This window comes from Pseudopipra pipra, chromosome 18 (genome assembly GCF_036250125.1).
Source record: "Pseudopipra pipra isolate bDixPip1 chromosome 18, bDixPip1.hap1, whole genome shotgun sequence".
NCBI lineage: Eukaryota > Metazoa > Chordata > Aves > Passeriformes > Pipridae > Pseudopipra > Pseudopipra pipra.
Genome location: NC_087566.1, coordinates 3,942,164 through 3,954,708, shown reverse-complemented (window position 1 = coordinate 3,954,708; position 12,545 = coordinate 3,942,164).

The following is a 12,545-nucleotide window of genomic DNA, read 5'->3' as shown; positions in this document are numbered from 1 at the left end:
AGGACAGCTTCAGTTGGCAGTAGAAGATTTGGGTTCTTTACAAATGTGGTTACATATTGCTGTGTGAGAACAATTCACAATGAAATAAAACTTGCTATGAGTAATTTCCATTTTAAGCACATATTATGTATAAGAGTTTCCAAAAGAAAAAGAATTGCCAAATAATAGCTAAGACATACAGTTGAATTATGGGTGTTGGTTTCTGTTGTTTAATTACCTGCAAACTGCACTATGCTGCTGGAAAGGCAACAGCAGAACAGTTCAGCTCTCTTTCATTGGGCAAATGTATTTCTTTAGGATTATAAAGTAAATTATTTCCCATCATTTGTACTGCTCAGAAAACCAACACCTCTTTTCTCCCCATTTGGGGGCTTGCATCACTAACAGAAGCAAATCTTTGAGAGCTTTTTTATTTGCCTGCTGTGGTGCAAGCACAAGAACTCCTCTGCCCAGCACTTGCAAAGATCCCCGAATGTTACACACGTGAAGTGGCATCTGCTTTTGGAGAGGCTGCAAACCCAGACCTTTCCCTAACCTACACATCACCCCTTCCTGGACTTCCAAGCAGTCCAAACTGTAGGAAGGGAATTCTTGGAGTAACATTGTTCTGTAATCCTTGTTGGTCTTTCACAGAGGGGTGAAGAGAAGCCAAGGCAGTAACTTGCCAACAGCCCCCAATTCCAAGTCATGCAAATCTCTTGTTGAAGTTGTGACCCTTAGATTACAATTTCTCTTCAAAAGCCGTCACAAGAGGAAAACAAAAGAGTTCCTGTCAATATCTTCTTGTAGTGACTACACTGCTTTGGTTTTTGAGAGGGACCTCAAGGATCAAGGAGGGGGATGCTGTGACACAGCTGAAGTCACAGATGTGGGACGGTGATGGTATAAAAGAGCTGAATAGAACATGAGCAAGAAAGAAGGTCACAGCTCCAGAGAACTTGAGATCAAAACATAAGGCACATGGAAAACATGAAAGAGATTGTTCTTAAATACCAGAAAGGAGCAATGGGGAGAATGAATCCATATTACAGTAAATTTATTGGTCAGCTTTTAAATTGTGAGATAAATTGTGAGATAAATTGTGCTTGTAATTTAAAAAAGTATTTCTTTATTCCTGCTGGGAGGACCTAGTTGACACCAGCTGTAAATGTGTTAGGACAGAAAAATCAAAGTGTTTAACTGCTGCGAGGCACTCTCATCATATCATAATGCCTTTTGAAGCAGTAATTCAATGATTGATCAGAGGAGATCTAATTAACTAACTACATTATATGAAAAAAGCAGCCATGAAGAAAGCTGTGATACTCTGGGTATCACATTCATCAGAATCTTTGCTCTGCTGCATGGGTGTGGGTGTTCTATGGAAGAGCCAAACCTTCATTCAATGTATCACCTAAAAATAAACCTTAAGATTAAAAGTTTCCTTTCTCTTTCTATCCTGCCTTTCACATGTTATTGCTTTGCATACTTCTAGACACTTTAGGAAGTGCATAGACCATATTTGTCACTAAAAGATTCAGCATTCAGTTAACTGCTTAAATCTAATATTCACCCACACATGATCTATATTGGGGTGAAATTCAGATACGAGCATTACCTTAACAAAGTGTCTTCTATTCTCATTTCCCATTTTTACATTTTGCTGTACAGCATTCTGTGCCTGCAGAGGCCTGGTGAGCTCAGTCACATCAGAACTGACATTTATGAACATTCAGCGCAGCCTCGGCGTGAGTTCACAGCAAACTTCTCCCGTGGGCTGTGTGAAGGCAGCGTGACCTGCAACAGGACAAACGAGAGTTGTGACAAAAATGAAGCCAAACATAATTCACTGGGATCGATGAGGACTTGACATGCTGTTGTAGGGGATGCAGAGATCGGGTGCATATTTTGCTGACCTGATGGCCTTTCATCCTGGATGCAGAGACTGTGATAAAGCTCCACAGCAACTCAGGCTCTCCAGCAGAGCTGGCTTTGGCTGAATGCCCTTTGCTCTGTGATTCTCCTCTCTCTTGGAGATCAGGTCATTTTATAAAGCTTCCAGACTTTTGCCTGACACAATCTTTTGAATCACATGAAATCAGCCTTGTTAGGCAGGAAGGGAAGAGTCATCAGAAGTCATCTCACACGTGTGATTTCAGTGCTGTGGGTTAGCTGGCCACATATTTGGGTATCTGGATTCTTTCAGCAACACTTTACTATTAAAATTGTATCTTAGTTTAAATAAATAATTTTTTTTGCCTCTTTTAGGTCAGTGTTAGATGTAGCCTTATGTAAAGAATTTAATTAATTTTTATATTTTCCCTTGCTGTTTTGATTTAAGGACATCACATAGATGAATATTGCTTCCCCAAATTTACATTTAAGTGAAGAAATTTCAGTGAAGACCAAAAGGGAAGGAAGCAACTACCTTCCAAACATTCCATTATTGAATATCCTCCCCAAAGAGGCTGTATGGCTTCCTGTGCCACAGTCTGGCCCATAGCTTGGAATCCTTGCTATTCCCTGGATGAGTTTTGTGTTGCTCAGTGTCTGTGACATGTAAGATACACACTGTGTCAGTTTTACTCCAGTGTTTAACTCCAAAGGAGTAACCTATATACAACCAACTGAAATATTTATGGGTTTGCCTTTCAAGTGTTTTTGTTTGCTTGGTGTTTCAGAACGTACTCAGTGGGAAAAAGAAGATGCTTCCACATAGCATGATAGGTCTGCAGAGCTCAGGAAATGTTGTGTTATTCTTCGGGGCACACCAACATCCCTGCCCTGTGCAGGAGCCTCCCTGGACCTGGCTGTGGTAAGAACAGGCTGCTTTGATTTTTATTGTGTCTGCACATGCGTCACCCTTGCTTGCTTCCCTTTTTCTCCTGATGACTTAGCAGCTCAATAATGTGCAGCATAACTAACCTGAAGTGCTAAAGCCACCAGAAATTGGAAAATCATTCAGCAGCACAGCCGGGAGTCAGACTAAGAGCCCCCCCTCAGCCGACTGGGGAAAAGGCTTCTGGGTGAAGGAGGTGATTTATGGGAATCATTTCTCAACTGCCATAGAATGAGGGCTTAGAGCTGGAAGGAGAATCTGGAATAAAGGAATCTACATCTTTGAAAAAGTGCCTTGCACTGTGCTTCCAATAATGTTTTGTTTTAAAAGCTGGAGTTGTATTTATAGAAAATTAAAATGGGGTTCTCCTGTGCCAGCATATGCTCTGGAAATGATCCTCCAGCCCTTCGTGTCTAGTATTCTAACATGCTTCCATTAGCTATCTGTTAGTATCTATTAGCTGTTAGTCTGTTAAACTCTTCCTGTATCTCAATTCTTTGAAGAATAACAGTAGTTTGATATATTTGGAGAATGCTGAGTAGGCAAGTGATCGTGTTTATAAAACAGAAACATTATGTTCCTCTTTATTTACAATCACTGTAAATGGAAAATGCATCTATTGTTTGTGTTTCTCTGAAATTAGGTATCACTCTTTCAGACACCTGAAGACCCATTATCACCTCCAGAATTTTTGTGTTCCTTTGTCTGTGAGAGAAAATGCCCTTTATTGGCTGATCTCAGAAACACCATCTCATCAATTGGGAACCAATTTAGAATCCTTTTAATTCAGCAGGTCATTAGAATATATATGGCACTTCCAGGGAAAATTAAACCTTGTGGAAGCAATAAAAGACTGGCAGTTATATCTGATCAACAGTAATAGTCCAGCATCTAGGGAGATAATGCTGATGTATTTCAGCTCGGAAGCCTATCAACGTTTAACAAAGCTGAGTTTTGTATTTTTAGCCCATTGCAAAAATGCCAATAGCTGGGATTCTTTTTTTATTATTATTATTTGGCTTTTGTTTTTTTTGGAAGTGGAGGGAATGGTAGAAAGACAGACAGCTGCAGGGACTTGCAGCACATTCTGATTCTTTAGTTTGTTTGACCTGATTTAACAAGCTTCCTCTGTTGAAATATCATCGCCTATGTTGGGAATTATGTCAGGAAGCACAATATGTGCAGTGTGGGTGAGTGAGCTTGCAAAAACTGTCAATGAAGATCAATTATAGGAATTATTGAATTACACATTAGATAAGAAGCAGATGACTTCTTTTTGCATGCAAGTGCAGTGTTGACTATTTTTGTCTAAATTAAAATACAGCCATATAGGCAGTGAAAACCTGTCACTAAACGTCACAAGCTGCCCAGGCTTATTGATTATTTTCTTCTTTACGACTGAGGTCCTGCAGTCTCGTGGGTTTTGGCACGAAGCACTGTGCAGATGAAGCCAGAGAGCATCAATCCACTAACAACGTGCAATTTATATGCAGCTTGGGCAGAAATAGCCCTTTACAAGTGACTTGATAGTGATGCAAAGGAAAACGTTATTTAGCAGTTGCCATTTTCTGATGTGTTGGTACTCCTGAATCGTGCTGTGGGAGTTGTGTGTCCTTCTCTCATACCACAGCTGGGCAGTCAACAACAGGCTGGTGAGACAGGCTTGTTCCTGCACCTTCTTCATTTATAAATACCTTATATCAGCCTGTTTACTGGATATTTTTGAATGCTGAATAGTATTTTTTGCCCCAAGAGGCTACAGATAAGGTGGCAAGATTGGTTCTAGAATAGCCATCCTTTTGCAGACTCTACCCAGCTGCTGAACACCACTGCCAGCACTGCCTGGCTCTGCCTCTGGCTCAGCTTGGAGCTGAAGAATTCCAGAGAAAAACAGGAGGATTTAAAGAACCCTTTTCAAGAGAGAAACAGCACCTCTTATTCACAGGACCCAGATGACCTTTTGAGGCTGGGGTACTGAAAGGCATCAGAACAAAAGCCAGGGGAATATAGAGAGGACAGAGGTACAACAAACACTGCAGCCTGTGTGCAGATCTCTTCTATTCCAGCATCTTGTATTCTAAATAATCTTTGTTTCCCAACACCTATTCATGATGGATTGGGTTGATGTAGAACCCAGCCTCCTCTACTGCTTTTACTGCTGTTTTCTGGAGGATTTTAAGAGGGTAGCTGATGTTCTGCTTTAGAAATGTTGTAAGCAAATAGCAATTACTTAGCATAGATTTTTTTGGTTGTTATTTTTTGTCATTTTGAGGTTGGTTATTAGGCTTTTTCTGATAACTGATATGAAAAGCTGACTACTTTCTTCTTCATGCTTAAAAGGGTTAAGATGTAATGTGTCCTATGCCCCAACAAGTCTGCACCTCTCCCCTTGTTTCCAAGGGAGTAATTGCTCTTAGCTGTTCCCATCCACCAGCACAGTTTATTAATGTTGCATCTGATCCATTTCAAAATTTCTGAGAAGCAACACAAAAGATCCATTGCTCTGAGGAAAACTGGACAGCCAAGTGATGGGAAGAGCAGAAAGTAGAAAATATTCTACTTTAGGGTTTATGTCATTCATTCAATTATAGATGAATTTGAAACTGTAGCATAAAACTACCTTTTATTAAAAAGCGATTTTAGAAATAAAAGCCCATCTGCAGTACTTTAAAAACACTGGGGAAAAAAAAATAAAAGTAGCCTAACCCCCTTTTTTTGCAGGAAATGTTTATTCCATAGAAACTCTTTCCCATGGAGTTTCTGTTCCTTTCAAGACTTGTATTTTGGTATCCAGCATTTGGCTAAAAATGGCTAAATGCAATTCCTTGGCAGACCAAGAGAGTTGCATCATTGCATCGACTTCACACCGTGCTTTATTTCTGAGGAAGAATATACTGGGTTTGTAGCCTTTTCTTTCCAGGTAGTAAAGGAAATTTAAAAGTGTAAGGAAACAATGTGAGCCAGGCCAATCAGTGTGAGGAATGGTGAACAGCACTCCAAAAAAAGCAATTTGACCAGGCAGTGACCTCCAGAGCAGCCAGAAAGTGTCATTCAATTCCTTTATGAACCTTGTGCTACTTCCTTGTTTGTCAGCGTAATCTCTTAATCACTTATTCATCACAATTCTTAACATGGAAAAACTGAATCCCACAATAGTCACTGTAAAATATTCCTTGGCCTCCAAGCAAACAGTATAGAACTAATTCTGGAGGAATTAAATAAAGTAACGTGTAGGCTGTCATTGCTGAGTTCTTCAAGACAGGAATGAACACACCCACTCAGAGCAAGAACATCTCAAATCTGTAAAGCACCAAAATCGTGATTCCAGATTAAAAAGTAGATAGGCAATCAAATCTAAATTTCTTTTAGTCTTACCTGGAAGAGTCCTTCGATGTTAAAGCTGCCATTGCCTCATCTGATGGTTTTATTTATACTGTGCACAAAGTGCTATTATTGTTCCTTTTTACCCTATTCACACTTCCCACCATGTTACAAGGCTGCAGAGCACAGATCATTGTTTACTGGAATTTTTGGAATAAATATTCAAAGGAAAAATATAGAATTTATTTCAAGTTCAATCATGTGAATATATGCTTCCTTCTCCTTAAGGGTGGGTCGTCACAATGAAGAATTCAAGTCTATCTCTGTATCTTAATTCACCAGAGTTAGTAAAAAGTTGTGGGTTTTTTTGTTTTGGCTTGTTGAGTTTTTTTAAAAAGCTGACATAATTTTAGCAGACATATTTTGTTTAATCTATTTTTATACTTAATTTTGATGCTTCAGTCTGGCAGTATTTGTTTTTCTAAACTGTAGGTTAGAGCAAGAGATTTTGTTTTGCTTTTAGATGACAAATCTTGGAACTCTGTAGTATGTTGTAGTATTTTGGGAGCAGTGGGTGCTTAGCCTGGAGAAAAGGAGGCTCAGGGGGGACCTTATCACTCTGTACAACTACCTGACAGCAGGGTGGAGCCAGGTGGGGGTTGGTCTCTTCTCCCAGGTTACAGGTGACAGGACAAGAAGAAAAGGCCTCAAGTTGTGCCAAGAGAGGTCTAGACTGGATATTGAAAAATGTCTTCACTGAAGGGAGAGTGGTCAGGCACTGGAACGGGCTGCCCAGGGCAGTGGTGGGGTCACCACCCCTGGAAGTGTTCAGAACCCATGTGGATGTGGCACCTGGGACATGGTTTAGGGGAGGCCTTGGCAGTGTGGGGTTGTCGGTTGGACTCGGTGATCCTGGAGGACTTTTCCAACCCCAAGGATCCTGGGATGCTGTGGTGCACCTGCCAGCCAACACTGGGCTGCAGGAAAGCACCTTGTATTTCCAATGGCTTCTCCAGCAGAGACAACTGGAGTATGGATTTGATATGAGCAGGTTCTTCCCAACTGAATCGAGTTTTCAACTGGCATTGAACTGACCTATTTAAAACCCCAACCAAACAAACTAACAAACATCCCTGTTTCAGAAAGGGAGATATTTTCTACTCCAGTGGAGAACTGATTCAGTGATGCTTCCCTCATGGCTGCCTGCCATGTTGTTACATCCTGTAGTGCCAACAGAAATATAATCTTATTTATTCCAGAAAATTCCAAACAATAACTAGATCTGTTCTCCCTCAAATCACCACGGTACAGTGACACTTGAGTGTCTTTCAAAACCAGCTAAATCCTGAATTAATCCAGCCAGAGGTTTCTGGGTGTGCAGGGCTCTGCAGGGCATCCTTGCATGGGCAGGGAGATGTGTCTGGCAGGTCTCTGCCTCCGGCTGATCACTGGGATCAACTAAGAGCCTTCTACTTATACTAACACAGAAGGGCTCTTTTTGGACACTTTCCCTCAAGGATGGTCAGATTTCCAGTTTCCAAATATAGTCTGTGGACTGGATCGAGCCAGAAATTCTTTCCCCACAAATCAGGATACAGAGTGTTCTGGAACCCACAGGAGGCTGGGAATGCCAGGTTCCTAAATGGAACTTCAACACATGGTGATGAAGCACCGATGCTCACCCCACAAACAAGCAAATTACTGTTGTAGTAAGTGAAAGGGTGTCCTTCCTGCAGAAATCTTGTTGATTTAAGGCAAGGAAAGAGTCGTGCTGCAAACATTCAGAATATGTTCATCCTAGGACCAATATATGATTAAATTTTAATAATAAGTTTTAATTGTGCTCTCAAAAGAATTCAGTGTCTTCACCATAAATGTATGTCTGTTCATAATTTCTTTTGGAATCTGGGTAAAATATAATTGGAAACGGCCATTTTTGTCATGATTCACTGCATTCCAGGGTAACTGAGCGTTTTGTTAGATGCAATTTCCAGCTGATAAACTGCACCTGTTCCATTCTAGGTTTTATCTCCTAAGCCAGAGTTCAAGGTTGTCTTCCCTTCTGCATCAATGAAAACATGCAAGTAGTTCTTTAGTGACATTTAAAACAAAACGTTTATTAGAGTGGCTCAGATACTTTGTCAGTTTTGCTTTAATTAAGCGCCTGTCACTTGTTGCTCTGCAACGTGTAATTCCCATTAAGTCATGACAAATTTAGTTTTCAGCTGCTCCAGAAGATGTTAATGTGAGCACATCAATATTCATGTGTCTTGACAGATCGTGAGGTTTAATAAATTGCTTTCTGTAAAATAATTTCTGTGGAATCAGGGGTGTTCCTCTGATAGCACAAAGGAAGCATGATGCTGAGATATATAAAATATAATTTATTTTTCACTGCATCTAAAATTTAATAAATTATTTCTTCAGAAAGTAATGAGGGATTTGTTTTAGGCTAAATATATAAAAAAAGTGGAAGACAATTAGGATTAAAAAAAGCTTCACTTTCATGTGGTTAAATGCTCAGTTTACACATAAAGAAAGATTGTCAGTGACCCAATTCTGTTACCATTTCATTTTGGTCACACCAGAAATTTTGTTTTGGCTTACAGAGAAATTCAGCACGTGGCTGTGTTAGGAGAGTTTGGTCAGAAAACATGGGCAGGTACTGACCAGTGTGTGCTGGAATGAGAAATCCTCAGAACTGGGATTTGGTCTGAAGAGCACCACATGTGTCTGCTTGCATTTTTATAAATAAAAGATGATGGCTGTGTATCTAATAGGAAGGGCATGTGTATTTAGAGCTATTTTAGTGAATTTTATTTCTGTAAATATAAAGAAAATAAAAGCAATGTATAAAAAAAACCCCAATGAACATTAGCACTTATATAATACAATTATTACTATATTGCTAATACAACAAAAAAGGCCTAATATTTGAATCAAACTAACCTTGAAGAATACTATCAGGTGTAGCTCTGTGCCTAACTTGTAGTGAAAGTCTATGGAAGAAACACCAAACAGCCTTTCAGGTCATTTAAAGTTTCATTTCCTTTCTGCTTATCCCAGGAAGATGACTGCAGAGTGGTCTCTTCCCAAAAATCCTCAGGAGGAAATTAAAAATACTGCAGAAGGAAAGACAATATATTTTCCTGATTATTATTTCTCTTTGCCTTCCTATCTTTGAAAAGGAATTTATTTACCTCTTCCATAACTGTTATTCCCAAAGATGTGTTGTGCAAATATTTCTGTCCCCTGGAATGTGCATGACTATTATATCTAGGTTGGATACTTCGTGATAGTTTGGGAAAAGAAAGTGGAACAAAATGTGCCAGGGACTTAAGGATTGTTTAGGTCCCATTAAGTGAAGGGGAGAGCTACCATTAGCAAGGGTTTATGACAGCATTTGAGTCAGCCAAATTTATTTGATTTTATTTGACTTGATTTGTTTTGATACAGAAAGTGGTAACCCAGCTGTGCTCAGAGTTAGGGCTGGGGAAAAAACCAACAGAAGAACAGAAGAACAACAGAAGATCTTTTAAATACTGGTGAGTTAGAGAAAGGCATAGAGCTGATAAAAGATAATTAATTTTTTGTTTATATATAGAGAATTATAGACTAGCTATAGATTAACTGTGGTAAAGGCCAGCCATTACATTCAAGCAAAGAATTGCTGAAGTACTTGATGTATTTCTGGGGTCCACATGCTCTGGAAGCCTGGGTTGCAGACCCCAGTCTGCATGAGTAGATCAGATAGGACAAAAAAATAGTTTCTTTGGTCATGCTTAGCTCTCAGCACTGTGGTAGCACAAGCCCTGTTTATTACTTCCTGGCCACACAGAAATCCATTGGCATCCTGGGAGCAGCCCCGGGTGTCTCACTGCTCCACAGATGAAGATATTTCGGAGTGATGCTGCTGTAAATACAGAAGTTCCCAGCCAGATGGTGTTGGGGGGGACTTGGCAGCTCTCTGCCCATTAAAATATGGTGAGGTGAATTTGAATGAGGATCTGAGTGCCAGGTCCTTGGCAAAAATCTGGTGTACCTGCGTGCCTGGTCTTTTGCATTTAGTGTCTTATACCTCAGGCAAGCCTGAAGGGTGTTACAGTGACAAGTAATTTTGGGAACACAGTCACCTTGGAGCACAGTCCAACAGCATGAGGGAGGAGAATTTGGGCCAAGGAAATAAAGGGAAACCCCTACTCTTATAACAAAAAAATGCCAAACAGATGGTAACCAATTCAATGCATGGTGAGATGTCAAAAACATGTTGAGCACCATATTGAGACCTGTTTAGGGAAAATCACAGAGCTATTTATTCTGTTATGCTTTTGAATGACCTGTTAATTTAATAGTAGGAATAAACCCTTGCTTTGTACAATTGCAGGTCTGCTGCTGATCCTTCAAGTTAAGTGAGGTTATTCTCAGGAGCAGCTGTCAAGATCAAGAAGTGATATGTAATTTGACTGTTACAAAGAACTGGTGTACTATGATTGCTCTTGATAAAAATATCAAAAGTATGAAGGAATCATCACTTTCACTCTGAAGACTTCAGATCACCAATTTAAAGAAAAGCAAAACACGTGTTCTTCTGAACAGGTATGTTTTGGTTTTTTTTACCTGAGACATAAGAAATGGGTACTGAGGTGTTATCACTGAAACTGTACAGCCTTTCTCTCTCTCCTCTCCTCCCCTCATCTGCCACTTCAGCTTTTTTTCTTACATTAGATAACAGTTCTGGTGCAACTGTATTTTTATGCTACTCTTTCATTTTGCTGGTAGACATTCTTGTTGATGTGAGTCTTTTTACACAGCAACAGAGAAATAAAAAACAGTAAGTGATCTTTTACTACGTGGCTGCTTCTAGAAAAATATGTATTTAAGGGCTTTTTTAAAGGGAGCTAATCTAACTTGAACCCCCATCTAAATTATGAGGAAAACCGTATCTGTCCCAAACAACAGTTTTAACAGCCAGCTTCCCTCCTTGCAAACACCCAACAGTATGCAAACAAAGAAATCTTTATTTGGAAAGAATGAATTATAAACCCAAAAATCACAGAACTAAACTGATGCCATTGTTGAACCTGTTGGGCAGCTGAGAGAGGCCCATGGTCCAGCCAAGGCAGACTTGGTAGCCAAGCAGCTCACCTGGCTGGTCAAATTTGGGATATTGTGTGGGAGACGCAGAGCTGTTCATGTTGTAGAAGGGAAAGGGTGGCCTAATGTGTATGAGATGAAACCTTTAATGACCCATCTCCTCTCCCAGTTTGTGGATCAGCTATTCCACAGTGTCCTGCAGAGAAGAGGGAACAGCCACACCTTGTGATTTGAACACAATATAGAAATGAGCTCTCAGAAGGAGAACCCAGCTCTTCTGCTGCACTCATTTTCTACATCTAAACTAATGTATAGATATGGTGATTTCCCCAATGGAATTAGAAACTATGTGGATATTTAACAGTAATTTTGGCAGTTAAGAGAGAGGGGGTTAATGGCATCTGCTGAGGAGGAGATGGGTTGGAGAAAGCAAAAGGCAGAGGAGCCTGTAATTCTCCTCTTAATTTGGATGGCAGACAATAAGACTTGTCCAAAATATAGGAAAGGACACCTTTAGACAGGATAAGGTTTCAAATGTCAGTGCAGGATGTGGTATTTTACTAATTTGCACTAGCATGAAAAGTGATCAGTTTATGCACAGGAAGCTCTTCACTGCCCTTCTTTTAAGAGCTGATCTCTCCCGGGCAATGCGGTTGTGGATGAGACACAGCCAATGACAGTGTTCTGAGTGGAATCCAAAAACCAAATTGGCAGTGCAGGTGGCGGACAATAAATTAGATTTTAAAAACTCTTTCAGGTTCAATAACTTGAAATGAGCCCAGATATATAAGTTTGAGACAAGAAATAGACCAAAAATATGTCAGTGTTCCAGAGGTGGACTGAAAGAGGTGGAAGGAAGCACAAATCTGTAAAATGATTTGCACTTTAGCAGCCAGGTGCCAAGCCAGTATTAGCGTCACTGAAACGAATGTTGGAGAGCAAAATATTTTATATCACTACACAGCAACATGGTTATTTTTGAGGACCCCACCACCGAGGTTTCTGTTACCAGCTCAAATCCTGCCAAGACACCGTGTAACAACGGGCTGTGCTTTGACGCTGCACCCCGTGTTTAACATTCACTGTGGTGTCTGCAGATCCCACGAGTTCTCCACGGACATCCCATGGATCCGTCCTTAAACAAGGTCACGCTGCATCCCACTGACCGTTCCCATGGAGGCGCTTCGGAGGGGATGCCGAGCTGGAAGCTTTTCAGCGGGGCTTCGCTCGCAAGCTAATCACCCCGTATGTGAATAAAACGGCCATACAAAGAGGGTCGTACAGGTCAGACAGGGGTTTTACAGAAAGGAAA